Below are 20000 nucleotides of genomic sequence, written 5' to 3' on the forward strand. Positions count from 1 at the left end.
CAGTCAACTCATGTGCTTGGATCGGATCGAGCTATTGAGTATTGGGCCTGCATACTCGCTCATCCGTATCCTTTGTGTACCGCCCCATGGCCCCGTCCTTAGAGTTAATGACTAATAGGCTTAACTCTTGTTTGTCTGCACCACAGTTCCCGTTCGTTCCGTGCCGTAGCCGGATACGTATTGCACAGTAGTAGACACCGTAATCTGACGTATCTAACACACCACTATTGTAACTCGTCGTCCAAGGACCTTTCAAGTGCCTGATGGCCAGGGGAGCTCTTACACGGCACGGAGACACAGTGATGCTCGCCCATCAAAGTGTACAACGATCGAGTTTGCTTAAGTGTCTGGGTACCTACACACCAGACACAATGCAATGGCCATGGATCCACACAAGGCACATCACATGCAGAAAGCTTCACCAGATTATGACACATACCACACTCTTGTAACTCGTCGTCGAAGGGGCGTTCAAAGTGCCTTACGGCTAGGGGAGATCTAGCACGGCACGGAGACACAGTGATGGTTGCCCATCAAAGTGTACAACGATCGAGTTTGCTTTCCGCGCAAGCGTTCTAAGTGTCTGGGTACCTACACACCAGACACAATGCAATGGCCACGGATCCACACAAGGCACATCACATGCAGAAAGCTTCACCAGATTCTGACACATACCACACTCTTGTAACTCGTCGTCGAAGGGGCGTTCAAAGTGCCTTACGGCTAGGGGGGATCTAGCACGGCACGGAGACACAGTGATGGTCACCCATCAAAGTGTACAACGATCGAGTTTGCTTTCCGCGCAAGCGTTCTAAGTGTCTGGGTATCTAAGCACCAGACACAATGCAATGGCCACGGATCCACACAAGGCACATCACATGCAGAAAGCTTCACCAGATTCTGACACATACCACACACATGCAACTCGTCGTCGAAGGGGCGTTCAAGTGCCTTACGGCTAGGGGAGATCTAGCTCGGCACGGGGACACAGTGATGGTCACCCATCAAAGTGTACAACGAACGAGTTGGCTTTCAACAAATTCTGACACATAGCAAGCGAGCGACCGAGCTACACCGAAGGCAGCCCATGGTTGGTCACTCGCGGACGATCATCAGTAATGATCCTTCCGCAGGTTCACCTACGGAAACCTTGTTACGACTTTTACTTCCTCTAAATCATCAAGTTCGGTCAACTTCAGCCATGCCAGCTGCAGCTCACGAAGGAACCGCGGAAGGTAAGCCTCCAGAAACCTCACTAAATAATCCATCGGTAGTAGCGACGGGCGGTGTGTACAAAGGGCAGGGACGTAATCAGCACTAGCTAATGACTAGTGCTTACTAGAAATTCCAGGTTCATGGGGACCGTTGCAGTCCCCAATCCCGACTAGATGGGCATTTTAGTGATTTCCCGTTCCTCTCGGAATGGGGGCGCCTATTGGCGAGAACACGCTGCGACCCACATTGTAGCACGCGTGCAGCCCAGAACATCTAAGGGCATCACGGACCTGTTATCGCTCATTCTCAGCTTGCTAAACACAAGTTGTCCCGCTAAGCAGGGCAAACGTAGCCGACGACCGCCCGTGAAGGCGCCGCCCGGCTGTAACGTCAGGTGCGCCCGGAGGCGCACTGCTGACAGCGTTCTAGTTAGCATGTTTGAGTCACGTTCGTTATCGGAATTAACCAGACAAATCATTCCACGAACTAAGAACGGCCATGCACCACTACCCTTAAATTTGAGAAAGAGCTATCAATCTGTCTTACCTCGATAAGTTTGGACCTGGTAAATTTTCCCGTGTTGAGTCAAATTAAGCCGCAAGCTCCACTTCTTGTGGTGCCCTTCCGTCAATTCCTTTAAGTTTCAACTTTGCAACCATACTTCCCCCGGAACCCGATTTTGGTTTCCCGGAAGCGACTGAGAGCACCGAATAGGGGTAGCGTCTCCCAATTGCTAATTGGCATCGTTTACGGTTAGAACTAGGGCGGTATCTAATCGCCTTCGATCCTCTAACTTTCGTTCTTGATTAAAGAAAGCATCCATGGCAAACGCTTTCGCTTCAGTTGGTCCTACGACGGTCTACGAATTTCACCTCTCGCGCCGTAATACCAATGCCCCCAACTACTTCTGTTAATCATTACCTCTAGGTTTCTGACAAACCAACGAAATCGTATAAACCGAGGTCATATTCCATTATTCCATGCAAGATTATTCTCGGCCAACGCCAACCCCACGGGGGGGCCGGACGCTTTGTCTTAGCCTGCTTTGAGCACTCTAATTTGTTCAAGGTAAATGTGAGTATCTTGAGCACCATGAGGAGCCCGTGCCGGAGTTAACCGGTAGCACGGTACTCGTTCACAGAGTAACGCCCAAGTACACCATTGTGAGTCGCAGCCGTGAGCGCGCGCACGAACGGCCCCGGCGTGTAACCGGGCGCCCGTGGCGGTCACGTGTCTGGACGGGCAATCAACTTCGAACGTTTTAACCGCAACAACTTTAATATACGCTAGTGGAGCTGGAATTACCGCGGCTGCTGGCACCAGACTTGCCCTCCACTTGATCCTTGTTGAAGGATTTATACTCAACTCATTCCAATTATGGACCATCGTTAGAGAGGTCCATATTGTTATTTCTCGTCACTACCTCCCCGTACTGGGATTGGGTAATTTACGCGCCTGCTGCCTTCCTTGGATGTGGTAGCCATTTCTCAGGCTCCCTCTCCGGAATCGAACCCTGATTCCCCGTTACCCGTCGCAACCATGGTAGTCCTCTACACTACCATCAATAGTTGATAGGGCAGACATTTGAAAGATCTGTCGTCAGTCGACAAGCGACCATACGATCTGCGTCCTTATCCAGACTTCAACTCAAGCCGCCCGGAGGCGATTGGTTTAACTAATAAGTGCACCAGTTCAGCTACCCGCGAGGGCAACAGTCCCGGCATGTTGCATGTATTAGCTCTGGATTTTCCACAGTTATCCAAGTAACTAGTGGTAGGATGATCTTGTGAATTATAGCTGTTATACTGAGCCTTATGCGGTTTCACATTCATTTATGTTTGTACTTAGACATGCATGGCTTAACCTTTGAGACAAGCGTATATTACTGGTAGGATCAACCAGAATTCGTTCCACTACAGACACACACTCGCTTAGTGGGAAATAAATTTCCACACAACTCTCTCTCTCTAGAACCATATGGAATGGCTCTTTGGTGTTGGGTAAGGCACCAATTTGTTGGGGTGTAACGGTCACCACCAACTTTAAGTTTGTTAGGGCACAACGGAAACCACTAACTAAACTTTAGGAAACTAAATTTCCTCACACATTATCTCTCACCATATTAGCACTAGGTGCTATCCACGATTGTACAACGTTTCAACTCTTGAATCGACCGTAGGGCCGCGGAATTGCTTCTGGGCCCCTATTCTCGCTATTAATTGTTCATCTCTTTCAATACATCGAGTTCGTTCCATTGGGTAGTTCGCATGGCGAACGTTTTGATGCAGCCCCCTGGGGGACCACGGCACTTTACACCGGGTATGGTGTATGCGCAACCTACAGATAACAATAAACCCCTTATGCGTGTGTAAACCGATGTTGGGCTGCTCAACATCTTTCATGGTTACATCACTTGCACCAGAACCCACGGTGCCGATTTGGTAATATGTTGTACATTTACTCTCAAGATGTACGCTTCGGCCCCTTATTCAGGGGCTCAAGCTATTACCAGCAAGAACAATCCTCATCCAGACTTGAACTCGAAACACCCGCAGGCGAACGGTTTAACTAATAAGTGCACCAGTCTTGAATCCATGCGTCGGTGGAAACAATGCCGGCGTGTTGCATGTATTAGCTCTGAACTTAGCGAGTGATTGCCTTGCAGCTGTCATACTGAGCGTAGAGCGTGATTATCGCTCACTTGAACCATGTTGAATGGCTCTTTGGTGTAGGGTAAGGCACCAATTTGTTGGGGCGTAACGGTCACCACCAACTTAAGACTTGCTTATAGGCATTTCAACGTTTTCAACTCTTAAATCGACCGTGTTTCATTATCATCTCTTCTTCTTATTAAATGCATCGAGTTCGTTCCATTGGGTAGTTCGCGTGGCGAACGGTTTGATGCAGCCCCCCGGGGGGGACCACGGCACTTTACACCGGGCATGGTGTATGCGCAACCTACAGATCACCAATATATTTGTGATCGATAATGCACACTTCTTACACGACTGACCAGTCGACAGCGCTGCCTTCCATTTATGCGTGTGTAAACCGATGTTGGGCTGCTCAACATCTTTCACGGTTACATCACTTGCACCCGAACCCATGGTGCCGATTTGGTAATATGTTGTACATGGTCTCAAGATGTACGCTTCGACCCCTTATTCAGGGGCTCAAGCTATTACCAGCAAGATCAATCCTCATCCAGACTTGAACTCGAAACACCCGGAGGCGAACGGTTTAACTAATAAGTGCACCAGTCTTGAATCCATGCGTCGGTGGAAACAATGCCGGCATGTTGCATGTATTAGCTCTGAACATAGCGAGTGATTGCCTTGTAGCTGTCGAACTGAGCGTAGAATGTGATTATCGCTCACTTGAAAGGGTCAAGCCCTTTCGAGTCGTCCGGTTTTTACGCCAGACGACTCGGTTCACCATCTTTCGGGAAGGGACCGTCTCGGTCGCAAGCTGCTCCGGTCCCCAAACAACCTGCGACAAATGATAGGAAATGCCGACATCAATACGTGTTCAGTTTGGTTTATCGCTCATAGGTCTTTTTGACCATCGATCCCTGATTATAACTCTCAATTAAACAGTCAGGAGAGTAAGGCATGCCCATCGATATCTCATCGACAGGCGATACCGCAAGAACGGCCAACGACACATCAGGAGATCGATTATTGCTACGACTTTTGCTTAATCGTTTCTTCTCCTTGGAGAAAGAAACCCCCGGGGACCGTCTCGGCCGCAAGCTGCTCCGGTCCCTAAACAACCTGCGGCATCAAATGATAGGAAAAGCCGACATCAATACGTGTTCAGTTTGGTTTATCGCTCATTGGTCTGTTTGACCATCGATCCCTGATTAATACTCTCAATTAGAAGGTCGGTAGAGTAAGGCATGCCCATCGATATCTCATCGACAGGCGATACCGCATGAACGGCCAACGACACATCAGAGGATCGTATCTTGCTACAACTCTTGCTTAATAGTTTCCACTCCTTGGAGAAAGAAACCCCCGGGGACCGTCTCGGCCGCAAGTTGCTCCGGTCCCTAAACAACCTGCGGCATCAAATGATAGGAAAAGCCGACATCAATACGTGTTCAGTTTGGTTTATCGCTCATAGGTCTGTTTGACCATCGATCCTAGAATTCAACTTTCGAGTAAGGCATGCCCGTCGATATCTCATCGATAGGCGATACCGGTAGAACGGCCAACGACACACATCTAGGATCGCATTTACTCTTCCTTGGATGGATAACCAATACCCTAGGACCGTTTCATCGCGAGCTGCTCCGGTCCTCAAACAACTCGCGAACCACCGATAGGATGATATTAGGAATGGCCGACTTTCATCCTTTAACTCTCAGTTCTGCTTACCAAAACATAGGTACTTGGACCTTAAAGACCACTATATGTTCCCCGATCGGGGGCAATCGGAACGTCTATCCATCATCAACATCGTTTCACTCATTCCGAACCACCAAATTGGACAGACAGTACCATATTCACCAACCGATTGCTTCAACTTCGCAAACTGTATGGTAAGTTCTACTAATTTCACATCTTACCATCGACTAATAGTGCATAAATCCACTTGGAAATCACTTTTCCTTGGTCCTCGGACCTTCTACGACAACGTCCAACAAATATCCGAAGTCGTTTCCCAACTTAGACCAAGCATTTCGTATCTTTACTTCTAATCGATTTTTTCTCGCATAATTGACGATCAAAATCTAAAAACCACATTTTGAGCCAGAAGCAGTCGTCCGATCGTCCTGGGGGTAGTCTCAATCGATTTAGAAGGGTCCAATTCATAAAGATACATACTCAGTCAAAATCATGCTTCTGGCTCACCTACCCCCTATATAGTAAACGAAAGCGTACAGGCGTGGAAAACGTGCCATTTTTCTCCATCACGGACTTTTTTTTTCTCGTTGCACCGACTCTAGTAAAAAAGTGAAATTTTTTACTAGTTACCAACTTTTGCAAATTATCATCGGATATCACTTTTTATGGTCTATAGTAAGTTCTTATCACGTTTTAGTAGTTTTTGAAAAAAAAATTTTTTTGAACTTTTCAAAATTTTTCAAAACAAAGTTTTTGTATGCGGTTTTGTGTATGGAGGGTTACTAGTCTCGGGGTCACTGTTTGACCGAAAAACCACTATATATCATTCGAAAGGTAATTTCAAGGGCTACAAAAAATTGTTCTACGGCACCCCCCTCCGACGTCTAGTATTCGAGTTATTGGCCAAAAACCATCACTTGAGCGATTTTTCGTTCAGGGTACCCGACTCTAGTAAAAAAGTGAAATTTTTCTCGATTGACCAAGTGTTGCAAATGACCATCGGATTTCACTTTTTATGGTCTATAGTGAGTTCTGATCACGATTTGGTACTTTTTGAAAAAATTTTTTTGACGCACTTTTCAAAATTTTGCAAAACCAAAACTTTTTAGGCGGTTTTGTGTATGGAGGGTTACTAGTCTCGGGGTCACTGTTTGACCAAAAAACCACTATATATCATTCGAAAGGTAATTTCAAGGGCTACAAAAAATTGTTCTACGGCACCCCCCTCCGACGTCTAGTATTCGAGTTATTGACCAAAAACCGCAACTATAGCGGTTTTTCGTACAGGGTACCCGACTCTAGTAAAATGATGCGATTTTTACTAGTCTAGGAACTTTTTGGTCAAAAAATCAAGTATATGTCATTCGATAGATAATTTCAAGGGCTACCAAAAATTGTTCCACGACACCCCCCTGCGACGTCTAGTATTCGAGTTATTAGCCAAAAACCGCAACTTAAGCGGTTTTTCGTCCAGGGTACCCGACTCTAGTAAAATGATGCGATTTTTACTAGTCTAGGGAACTTTTTGGCCAAAAATCAAGTATATGTCATTCGATAGATAATTTCAAGGGCTACCAAAAATTGTTCCACGACACCCCCCTGCGACGTCTAGTATTCGAGTTATTAGCCAAAAACCGCAACTTAAGCGGTTTTTCGTCCAGGGTACCCGACTCTAGTAAAATGATGCGATTTTTACTAGTCTAGGGAACTTTTTGGCCAAAAATCAAGTATATGTCATTCGATAGATAATTTCAAGGGCTACCAAAAATTGTTCCACGACACCCCCCTGCGACGTCTAGTATTCGAGTTATTAGCCAAAAACCGCAACTTAAGCGGTTTTTCGTCCAGGGTACCCGACTCTAGTAAAATGATGCGATTTTTACTAGTCTAGGGAACTTTTTGGCCAAAAATCAAGTATATGTCATTCGATAGATAATTTCAAGGGCTACCAAAAATTGTTCCACGACACCCCCCTGCGACGTCTAGTATTCGAGTTATTAGCCAAAAACCGCAACTATAGCGGTTTTTCGTCCAGGGTACCCGACTCTAGTAAAATGATGCGATTTTTACTAGTCTAGGGAACTTTTTGGCCAAAAATCAAGTATATGTCATTCGATAGATAATTTCAAGGGCTACCAAAAATTGTTCCACGACACCCCCCTGCGACGTCTAGTATTCGAGTTATGGGCCAAAAACCATTCATACTTGAGCATTTTGCTCATTTTGCCTGTACGGGTACCGGGGACTAGTAAAATCAGGCCAATTTTACTAGAGTGGGGGTACTTTTTGGTCAAAAAAACAACTTTTGCTCGTTCGATAGGGAATCGATGAGGCAACAAAAAATCGTTCTACGACCCCCCCTTCCGATGTCTAGTATTCGAGTTATGGGCCAAAAACAGTTTATAGTTAATTTTTCACTCGATTTTTCACCAAGTATCGCACATTACTCCGGTTCTATGCATTGGATCGTCAATCTTTAAGATTTTATGGGTAGTTCCAACTGTTTGCTACATTTCATCCATACATCACGAACCGATTCAATGTCTGTGGTAGAAGTTATTAGAGGAATAAAAAAATTTACCCTTGGCTTTGGACCGTACAATTTTACCCATTTTTGGCCCATATTTGCCCCATAGCTCCGCCGGTATCCAAGATATGGCCACACTTTCTTCTGGCCATGGGTAGATGGCACTTGTGGCTAGATTTCTTCCATGCACCACTAATCGCTACCATGTCTGTGGCCGGAGCTATTCACGAAAGCGCCTCGCGCACTTGGTCGGATTTTTGGTCCAACTTGCACCATTTTTGGCCCATATTTGCCCCATAGCTCCGCCGGTATCCAAGATATGGCCACACTTTCTTCTGGCCATGGGTAGATGGCACTTGTGGCTAGATTTCTTCCATGCACCACTAATCGCTACCATGTCTGTGGCCGGAGCTATTCACGAAAGCGCCTCGCGCACTTGGTCGGATTTTTGGTCCAACTTGCACCATTTTTGGCCCATATTTGCCCCATAGCTCCGCCGGTATCCAAGATATGGCCACACTTTCTTCTGGCCATGGGTAGATGGCACTTGTGGCTAGATTTCTTCCATGCACCACTAATCGCTACCATGTCTGTGGCCGGAGCTATTCACGAAAGCGCCTCGCGCACTTGGTCGGATTTTTGGTCCAACTTGCACCATTTTTGGCCCATATTTGCCCCATAGCTCCGCCGGTATCCAAGATATGGCCACACTTTCTTCTGGCCATGGGTAGATGGCACTTGTGGCTAGATTTCTTCCATGCACCACTAATCGCTACCATGTCTGTGGCCGGAGCTATTCGACGAACAACCTGCGCATTTACCTAGGTACTTTTTCGGATTTTTGGTCCAACTTGCACCATTTTTGGCCCATATTTGCCCCATAGCTCCGCCGGTATCCAAGATATGGCCACACTTTCTTCTGGCCATGGGTAGATGGCACTTGTGGCTAGATTTCTTCCATGCACCACTAATCGCTACCATGTCTGTGGCCGGAGCTATTCACGAAAGCGCCTCGCGCACTTGGTCGGATTTTTGGTCCAACTTGCACCATTTTTGGCCCATATTTGCCCCATAGCTCCGCCGGTATCCAAGATATGGCCACACTTTCTTCTGGCCATGGGTAGATGGCACTTGTGGCTAGATTTCTTCCATGCACCACTAATCGCTACCATGTCTGTGGCCGGAGCTATTCACGAAAGCGCCTCGCGCACTTGGTCGGATTTTTGGTCCAACTTGCACCATTTTTGGCCCATATTTGCCCCATAGCTCCGCCGGTATCCAAGATATGGCCACACTTTCTTCTGGCCATGGGTAGATGGCACTTGTGGCTAGATTTCTTCCATGCACCACTAATCGCTACCATGTCTGTGGCCGGAGCTATTCGACGAACAACCTGCGCATTTACCTAGGTACTTTTTCGGATTTTTGGTCCAACTTGCACCATTTTTGGCCCATATTTGCCCCATAGCTCCGCCGGTATCCAAGATATGGCCACACTTTCTTCTGGCCATGGGTAGATGGCACTTGTGGCTAGATTTCTTCCATGCACCACTAATCGCTACCATGTCTGTGGCCGGAGCTATTCACGAAAGCGCCTCGCGCACTTGGTCGGATTTTTGGTCCAACTTGCACCATTTTTGGCCCATATTTGCCCCATAGCTCCGCCGGTATCCAAGATATGGCCACACTTTCTTCTGGCCATGGGTAGATGGCACTTGTGGCTAGATTTCTTCCATGCACCACTAATCGCTACCATGTCTGTGGCCGGAGCTATTCGACGAACAACCTGCGCATTTACCTAGGTACTTTTTCGGATTTTTGGTCCAACTTGCACCATTTTTGGCCCATATTTGCCCCATAGCTCCGCCGGTATCCAAGATATGGCCACACTTTCTTCTGGCCATGGGTAGATGGCACTTGTGGCTAGATTTCTTCCATGCACCACTAATCGCTACCATGTCTGTGGCCGGAGCTATTCACGAAAGCGCCTCGCGCACTTGGTCGGATTTTTGGTCCAACTTGCACCATTTTTGGCCCATATTTGCCCCATAGCTCCGCCGGTATCCAAGATATGGCCACACTTTCTTCTGGCCATGGGTAGATGGCACTTGTGGCTAGATTTCTTCCATGCACCACTAATCGCTACCATGTCTGTGGCCGGAGCTATTCGACGAACAACCATCGCATTCACCTTCTCGTTGCACTTCTTCGGGAATTTGGTGCAACCAAGTTTTCACTATAACTTGGTCATTTTCCGTCCATCGGACATGCGGTTTTGGGTGTCGATACTTGACACCGCGCGCTACAATATGTTCCTCCACGACCATGTGGTCCGATGCTTCCAACAGGAGCTATTCGAGGAGTACCGATTTTTCACCATTAAAAATGCTCGTTTTTGCACCAACTTTTGCCTATAACTCAGGCTGTATCGATCGGATCTTCAATCTTGAAAAAGTTTTGGATAGGTGGCATCAAATGCTACATTTCGTTCTTCCACGTCAACTTTGTCCGATGTCTAGCAAAAAAGTTATTCGCGAACCAAGTCCAGAACCCATGCAATGGCTGCCCACATTGCATACATCACGGCGGTTAACTCTCGTTACTCTATACCGAGGACTTGGTACTTTTTCAGGCATTCGTTGCTACTTCTTGGTTCATGATATTCGTTTACGGTCTTCACTAGGGCATTTGGTGCTCCTTATCGGTTCATGATATTCGTTTACGGTCTTCACTAGGGCATTTGGTGCTCCTTCTCGGTTCATGATATTCGTTTACGGTCTTCACTAGGGCATTTGGTACTGGGCTTCCCACTTTCTACTGATCGATCCATACTCACTTGCGTGCACCTAGCCTAGGAAGGTTTCCTATGGCTTCCCATCTTTCTACTGATCGATCCATACTCACTTGCGTGCACCTAGCCTAGGAAGGTTTCCTATGGCTTCCCATCTTTCTACTGATCGATCCATACTCACTTGCGTGCACCTAGCCTAGGAAGGTTTCCTATGGCTTCCCATCTTTCTACTGATCGATCCATACTCACTTGCGTGCACCTAGCCTAGGAAGGTTTCCTATGGCTTCCCATCTTTCTACTGATCGATCCATACTCACTTGCGTGCACCTAGCCTAGGAAGGTTTCCTATGGCTTCCCATCTTTCTACTGATCGATCCATACTCACTTGCGTGCACCTAGCCTAGGAAGGTTTCCTTGGGCTTCCCATCTTTCTACTGATCGATCCATACTCACTTGCGTGCACCTAGCCTAGGAAGGTTTCCTTGGGCTTCCCATCTTTCTACTGATCGATCCATACTCACTTGCGTGCACCTAGCCTAGGAAGGTTTCCTTGGGCTTCCCATCTTTCTACTGATCGATCCATACTCACTTGCGTGCACCTAGCCTAGGAAGGTTTCCTATGGCTTCCCATCTTTCTACTGATCGATCCATACTCACTTGCGTGCACCTAGCCTAGGAAGGTTTCCTATGGCTTCCCATCTTTCTACTGATCGATCCATACTCACTTGCGTGCACCTAGCCTAGGAAGGTTTCCTATGGCTTCCCATCTTTCTACTGATCGATCCATACTCACTTGCGTGCACCTAGCCTAGGAAGGTTTCCTTGGGCTTCCCATCTTTCTACTGATCGATCCATACTCACTTGCGTGCACCTAGCCTAGGAAGGTTTCCTATGGCTTCCCATCTTTCTACTGATCGATCCATACTCACTTGCGTGCACCTAGCCTAGGAAGGTTTCCTTGGGCTTCCCATCTTTCTACTGATCGATCCATACTCACTTGCGTGCACCTAGCCTAGGAAGGTTTCCTTGGGCTTCCCATCTTTCTACTGATCGATCCATACTCACTTGCGTGCACCTAGCCTAGGAAGGTTTCCTATGGCTTCCCATCTTTCTACTGATCGATCCATACTCACTTGCGTGCACCTAGCCTAGGAAGGTTTCCTATGGCTTCCCATCTTTCTACTGATCGATCCATACTCACTTGCGTGCACCTAGCCTAGGAAGGTTTCCCTTTGGTACCGACTTCCATCTACGCACTCGATATAACCTAGGTACTTGGTACCGATGATGGTTAACACTCAAGCATTTCTTGCATCCTGCGTGCAAGGTACCAATTTTCACTTCTCAGGTACGTTTATGGGCCCGCATTAATCCAATATCGCTCTGATGGCCTTTCTTATTATTTCATCCGATAGCCCTTGCCAAAAGCTACCAAAAGTTCCTCCACGGCCATGTGCTCCGACGCTTAGTTTAGGAAATATTCGAAAAAGTTCAAAATAGGAAGCATTTTCTTATTGGAAAATCACCTTAAATCGATGGCCATTTTTTGGTCAAAAACTTTAACGTCTTCCCGACTTTGCGGGAATTGCGAATTTTAGGCACCCAGAGAAAATCTTTTACTTTAAGGGGGCGGCCGCGAAGTTGCCCAAAGTCTCGGACACAAAAATTCTCAAGTTCCCCACTCTAGTAAATCGCCCTATGAGTATCTCCTGGCCCGCGAGCTCTGCGAGCGGGCCAGCTTCGGCGATTTTTGCCTTTTCGCCTAGGCGGTTCTTCTACGAAATTGGTCCACAGCTTTTGCTCAGAAAGCTAGCATTTGTTGCAACAGTTAGGTGCTTGGTACCACATTTTGGTATCCATTTGGGCATTTGTTGCAACTACTCGGTACTTTGGCCCACATTTCGCTCTACTCGGGCCTCTATGGTGCTACTTGTCGGTACTTTTGGCCAACTTAGGCCAATTGGGTGCAACTTGTGGGTACTCTGTGGGTACTTTAGGGCATATTGTGTCTTTCGGGTGAACCTTCGCGATACTTCATGGGTACTGATGGCCAACTTAGGAACATTCAGTGCAACCTTTGGGCCTAAGGAAATTTGTCCAACTCTTTGGACTTAGAAAATTTTCTGGACTTAGAAAATTTTCTGGACTTGTAAAAATTTTCAAATGTTCAATTTGGCCCACATTTCGCTCTACTCGGGCCTCTATGGTGCTACTTGGCGGTACTTTTGGCCAACTTAGGCCAATTGGGTGCTCTTTGTGGGTACTCTATCGGTACTTTTGGCCAACTTAGGCCAATGGGGTGCTATATGTGGGTGCTCTATCGGTACTTTTGGCCATGTTAGGCCCACTCGGTGCTATTTGTGGGTACTCTATCGGTACTTTTGGCCATGTTAGGCCCATTCGGTGCTATATGTGGGTGCTCTATCGGTACTTTTGGCCATGTTAGGCCCACTCGGTGCTATTTGTGGGTACTCTATCGGTACTTTTGGCCATGTTAGGCCCATTCGGTGCTATTTGTGGGTACTCTATCAGTACTTTTGGCCAACTTAGGCCAACTCAGTGCTACTTGTGGGTACTCTATCGGTACTTTTGGCCAACTTAGGCCAACGCGGTGCTATTTGTGGGTACTCTATCGGTACTTTTGGCCAACTTAGGCCCATTCGGTGCTATTTGTGGGTACTCTATCGGTACTTTTGGCCAACATAGGCCAATTGGGTGCTACTTGTGGGTGCTCTATCGGTACTTTTGGCCAACTTAGGCCAACTGGGTGCTATTTGTGGGTACTCTATCGGTACTTTTGGCCAACATAGGCCAATTGGGTGCTACTTTTGGGTGCTCTATCGGTACTTTTGGCCAACTTAGGCCAACTGGGTGCTATTTGTGGGTACTCTATCGGTACTTTTGGCCAACTTAGGCCAACTCAGTGCTACTTGTGGGTACTCTATCGGTACTTTTGGCCAACTTAGGCCAACGCGGTGCTATTTGTGGGTACTCTATCGGTACTTTGGGACATATTATGTCCTTCGGGTGAACCTTCTCGATACCTCATGGGTACTTGTGGCCAACTTAGGAAAATTCAGTGCAACCTATGGGCCTTTGGAAATTGTTCCAACACTTTGGACTTAGAAAATTTTCTGGACTTAGAAAATTTTTTGGACTTAGAAAAATTTTCAACTTCTGTATCTTCTTCATCATGTTCCATTTTGTGGGACTTAGAAAATTTTCTGGACTTAGAAAATTTTTTGGACTTAGGAAATTTTTCAACACTTGTAAAATTTTTGTTCCTTCTTTGAAGAAGAATACTTTCCACTATTAGCTTCTTTCTCTTTTTCTTCTTAGTTGTCTTCTTATTTTCGGTCCGAGAGCGCCGACACTTGTAAAATTATCTAAGTCCGAAGACTTTTGGAATGAACCAAAAGTCAACGAACACAATACATCAACCCTATCAACATCAAGTGGCAACCCGAAGGAAGCGCAGCGGCCAGCCCATGTACAACGCGAAGTTGTAGCATGCAACCAACCAACCGCTAACCTCCAACGGCACTCAATGTATTCGTTACACATGGGCGCACCTGCACCACACTGTCGTGACCATCCAACGAGCCGTCGGTTCGGTCCTGTGTTACAAGCACCCCATCACATAGGCATAGAGTCACCACACAGTGTTCTTCAACACTCTCGTCACATGGTGCAAGTCACGGTACGCACCACCAATGTGCACTGGTTGGCCAATTCCAGCACACACGGGGCGCGCACGCGCAAGCACTAACCACCAAGCATGGGTCGCCTGAGAGGATCGATGCGAACGCATCTCTACAACTTGAAGCTCCCAGCCTGTAGTCCCGTCGTTTGCGGGCGGTCGTAGGTGTCGAAACTAGTGATATCCACAGTCGGCAAGCTCGTCCACCGGTGTTCCCAACATGTATGGTACTAACACGTGCAGCGCGAACCCGCCCTTTGCGGCCTAGTAGTAAGCGGGGATGAGACGCCAGTGTGCCAATGGACAGCACGGACGGTTCTCGGAGGGTTGTTAGGCCCGCTAGCTTACGACCACCTAATGGGTATAAGAAGCGCTATCAGCTCGGATTGGATACGACCTTAGAGGCGTTCAGGCATAATCCAGCGGACGTAGCGTCATACCATAGTCCGTTCGAACTAGTATTGAGCCAGTGGTCCGTACCTGTGGTTCCTCTCGTACTGCACAGGAATTCCGTTAAGATAGCGACAAACAATGCACACCAGTAGGGTAAAACTAACCTGTCTCACGACGGTCTAAACCCAGCTCACGTTCCCTTGAAAGGGTGAACAATCCTACGCTTGGTAAATTTTGCTTTACAATGATAGGAAGAGCCGACATCGAAGGATCAAAAAGCCACGTCGCTATGAACGCTTGGCGGCCACAAGCCAGTTATCCCTGTGTGCGTAGCTGTCAAGCCAGCAGTTTAGACGTGCTTTGTGTCGCTCCGTATTTTTTGCAAAAATATTGTGCAAAAGTGCTTATAAATAGCGGAACAATAGTCGAAAAGGGCGAATTGAGTGTCATTCTTAGCGAATATTGAAAAAGGAAATCGTTTTACTTCAATTTACTGCGCTAAAACTCAGTTTAAAGTGTCCCCATACACTTTGTATGGGGAACTTCAGTGGCGAATAAATATCGAAATACCGTGTTAGAACATTGGAAAAGTGGTAAAACACATGCTAGGGAGCATAAACTATCGTTTTCCAGCGACGTAAAGTGCTTTTAAAAAGAGATAAACAGTAAAAACTCGACGTGAAAGTGCGTGCAACAGCGTGGTACGGTGGCGTCAGGTGTGTCGTCGCGTGTGTTTGTGTCATCAACAACACCACGAAGCGTTTTCGAGCAGTGAGGACAACAACCCAACGTAAAAGCTCCCTTTTTATGACGACAGCGCCACCCGTGGCGGGTTCCGCAACTTCCAGCGAAGACAGCAACCACCTTCTCTTCGACGTCTGCAGCGCCACCAGTGACCGGTAGCGGTAGCGCTTAGCCGGGACACCAGCGTTACGAAGCGTTACGGTGCTATAAAACTCGATGCGAATTGCATACCTTTCCGGCGCTTAGCGGTCAGAGAGTGAGAACGCGCAGCCGGAGACCGGGAACGCTTAGCAGGAGACCGGGAACGGTTCTTTGGCTCCGAATCCTTCCCCGGGAACGCCAAAACGAGAGACTTCAACGCGTCAGCAGGCGACGAACCCGTTTTTTGGTGTTTTCTTGAATCTCTTGCGGAATTTATTAAAAATTCTTATTCTTGCGGTTTTCTCTTGCGAAATTGTTTTTAATAAAGAAAAAAGTGGGAGTTTTTTATTCTTGCGATCCGCGGACGGGAAATCTGCCAAAGGGGCTCTAGCGACGGACGGTCGTTACCTTGGCAGATGTTGAAGGGAATATTCCCTTGTTCCGTCTGAACGATTCGTGCAGGCGGTTTTTTGTGAAAGGAGCGGAGAATGGAGGGGCGGGTGCTTCGTTCCGGGGTGCGGTCGTCGTCCACGCCTCGGAAGCGGTCCGATACCCCTTCCCCTTTACCGGAGACACCACGGCCGGCCGGACCAACGGTGGCGGTTCCGTCCGAGGCTGATAATTCCGAGGAGGAGGACGATGCGGAATTTTCCGACGCCTCTCTTCTCGAGCAGACGGTGGTGCCGCCAGTGGTAGCGGCAGGGGAGATGTCTTCAACCGTGGCTCCCCACGACGATGGCGAAGCGTCGGTGCTGGCTTTCCAGCACAAGATGCTGGAGAACTTCGCCAAACAGATCGAGTCGCTGACGGAAGAGCTGCGACTTAGCCGGGAACGTGAAGTGGCCCTGAAGTGTACGCTGGAAGCGCTTCAAGAGGGCATGCGTTCCTTGACGGCGCTTCATTCCTCGGCACAGCCTGTTGGTCAGGGCAGTGCCAGGACAAAACGCAGCCGGCAGCAGCGCAACCGTGCGAAGAAAGCTTCGCAACTGCAGCAGCAGCAGCAGCAGCAGCAGCAGCAGCAGCGGCAGCAGCAGCAGCAGCGGCAGCAGCAACAACAACAGCGGCAGCAGCAGCAGCAGCAGCAGCAGCAGCAGCGCAGCCAGCCACAGCCGCAGCGACGGACGGTCGCAGTGTCGGCTAATGGCCAGCAGCAGCAGCAGCAGCAGCAACCGCAACGTCAGCAGCAGCGGCAACAGCAGCAGATGTCCTGGGCTACGGTCGTGAGCGGTCGGAAGAGCCGATCGCAACGTTCGACTCAGCAGCAGCAGCAACCGCAGCAGGTGGGCCAGCCGTACCGGCCACCTCAGATGCGCCAGCAGCAGCAGCAGAGTCAGCAGCAACAACATCAGCAGCATCGTGCCCAGTCTAAGGGGCGTCCTCCGCGTCCTGACCGCATTGCGGTGGTCCCAGGTTCGGACAAAACCTGGACAGAGATGTACGTGAAGCTGCGTACATCTCAGGAGCTGCAGGACGTCAGGGCAGACATCGGCATGGGGCGCCGGACCGTGCAAGGTCATCTGCTTGTACCGTTGCGGAAGAACGTCGATAGCGCGGAGCTGGCTCGCCGGATCCAGCTAGCGCTAGGTGAGGATGGCGAGGCACGAGTGGTGACGGAGATGGGTGAGCTTCTCATCACCAACGTCGACTCTCTGGCCAAAGAGAGTGACGTGAAGCTTGCCATTGAGGAGAAGCTGGGGTCAGCGGCTGGCATCACTCACGTCGAGCTTTGGGAGCTCCGTGATGGCACAAAGCGAGCGCGTGTTCGACTCCCACTGGCCAAGGCACGGAGTCTCATTGGTCAGAAGTTGACACTCTGCCAATGTGTCAGCGGCATCCGCGAAGTGCCGAAGAAGCCGCTCGACCGTCAGCGCTGCTTCCGTTGCCTGCTGATGGGGCACCTGGCGCGGGACTGCCGTTCTTCAACTGACCGGACGGGTCAGTGTTTGCAGTGTGGCGAGGTAGGCCACCGCGTTAGTCAGTGCACATCGGCAGCTAAGTGCATTGTCTGCCAGGGGCCCCATCGAGTGGGCCACTCATCGTGCCGACAAGGTCAACAGTGTCGGGTGTAGTGAGGGTGATGCAGGTCAACCTGGGTGGTGGACGCACTGCTCAGGATCTGGCCCTGCAAACAGCCCGCACTAAGCGGGTCGACGTGCTGCTGCTGTCAGAGGTGTACCGACCTCCAGAGGGCAGCGGAAACTGGACGGTGGATTCGTCGGGGAGAGCAGCTGTGGTGGCGACCGGCCACCTTCCGATCCAGCGGGTCTGGCGCTGTGCCATGCCCGGGTTGGCTGCTGCGCAGATTGGAGGGGTGGTCTTCATCAGCTGTTACGCCCCTCCACGTCTCAACGCCGGCGAGTTCGAGCAACTTCTGGAGGCGGTGGAGTTGGAGGCCCAACCCCACCCTCGCATCGTCCTGGCAGGCGATTTCAACGCCTGGAATGAGGAGTGGGGTAGCCAACGTACCACCCGGCGCGGTGAAGAGCTGCTGGACACAATTCGGCAGCTTGGGCTTGTGATCCTGAACCAAGGATCGGTCCCGACGTTCGTGGGCAACGGAGTCGCCACTCCCAGTGTCGTGGATGTGTCTTTCGCGAGCGCATCCATTGCTCGTCCAGACACTTGGGAGGTGGCAGCGAACACCACTTCGTGCCACTATACGGCGTCGGACCACCGGTACATTTTCTTCACCGTGGGGCCTCCAACTCTCGACCAGCAGCAGCGACGACAACAGCAGCAGCACCAGCAGCAGCAGCACCAACAGCAGCAGCACCTGCAGCAGCAACATCGTCACCTGAACGGGAGGCAGCAGCGACAACAGCAGCAGCATCGCCAGCGGGGACAGGGGTCCTCTTCGTCATCCACCACGTTTCGGCACGCTGGCCGAAGATGGAAGACGACGCAGTTTTCGGTGGAGGCATTCGCAGCCGCACTCCAGACGGCCGGTTTTCCGGAACGAGCTGTCAGCCAGGAGGGGATGGTCGACGCCATGCTAGATGCATGCGACGACACGATGGAGCGCGTCACCATGTCGCATCGTGACCCCCATCGAGACCTCTTCTGGTGGTCTCCGGAGATCTTGCGTCTTCGGGAGGAGTGTGCGGCCGTGCACGAGCGGATGCTTCATACCACCGATCTGCAGGAGCGCAGCATCGTGGCTGCACATCATCGGTCGGCGAGGAGAGCTGTCGAGAAGGCTGTCCGGGCCAGCAAGCGAGCGCAGCTCGATGAGCTGATTCAACAGGCGGAAACCAACGAGTTTGGGGCCGGTTATCGGGTGGTCATGTCTCGTCTTCGTGGCTGCTTCGTGCCACCTGAGACTGACCGTGTCGTGTTGGAGCGGATAGCCAACGATCTGTTCCCGACACATCCGCCTGTTGACTGGCCGGACGCTGAATCATCGAGCGTCGACACCGAGGAGCGGAGTTCTTCGTTGACCCCTGTCACCGTGGGCGAGCTGTTGTCCATCGTGGGATCGATGGCGAACCGGAAAGCGCCTGGACTGGACGGTATCCCCAACGCGGCGGTTAAGACGGCCATTAGGAAGTACCCGGAGGTTTTCGTCCGTTTGTACCAGGACTGCCTGGACCGGGGTGCGTTTCCAGCGCCCTGGAAGAGGCAACGACTGGTACTGCTGCCAAAGCCTGGCAAGCCTCCCGGGGAAAGCTCCTCCTACCGGCCGCTGTGCATGCTCGACGCACTCGGCAAGGTGTTGGAGCGCCTAATTCTTAACCGCCTCAACGAGTTCCTGGAGGAACCGGATGCGGAACGGCTGTCGGACGGGCAGTACGGTTTCCGGCGAGGCAGATCCACCATCAGTGCGATCCAGCGCGTTGTCGAAGCGGGCAGGACGGCCATGTCCTTTCGCCGCACCAACGCCCGAGACAAGCGCTGCCTGATGGTGGTGGCACTTGATATCCGCAACGCCTTTAACTCTGCGCCCTGGCAAGCCATCGCCAACGCGCTGAGGGACAAGGGGGTACCGTCATCGCTGCAGCAGATACTGAGGAGCTATTTCGAGGACCGGCGGCTGGTTATCGACACCAGCGAGGGCCCTGTCGAGCGGAACATCAGTGCGGGCGTTCCACAGGGTTCCATTTTGGGACCCACGCTTTGGAACGTGCTGTACGACGGGGTCCT

General features: G+C 49.9%; 1 long non-coding RNA gene across 1 annotated transcript in view; it reads right to left on the bottom strand.

The window, feature by feature from the left end:
• Positions 1-20000, bottom strand: part of LOC125773969 (uncharacterized) — a 28271-nt gene that overhangs the window by 42 nt on the left and 8229 nt on the right. The gene's annotated exons all lie outside the window — the stretch shown is intronic.

Source organism: Anopheles funestus, assembly GCF_943734845.2.
Source record: "Anopheles funestus chromosome X unlocalized genomic scaffold, idAnoFuneDA-416_04 X_unloc_68, whole genome shotgun sequence".
In the NCBI taxonomy this organism is placed as follows: domain Eukaryota; kingdom Metazoa; phylum Arthropoda; class Insecta; order Diptera; family Culicidae; genus Anopheles; species Anopheles funestus.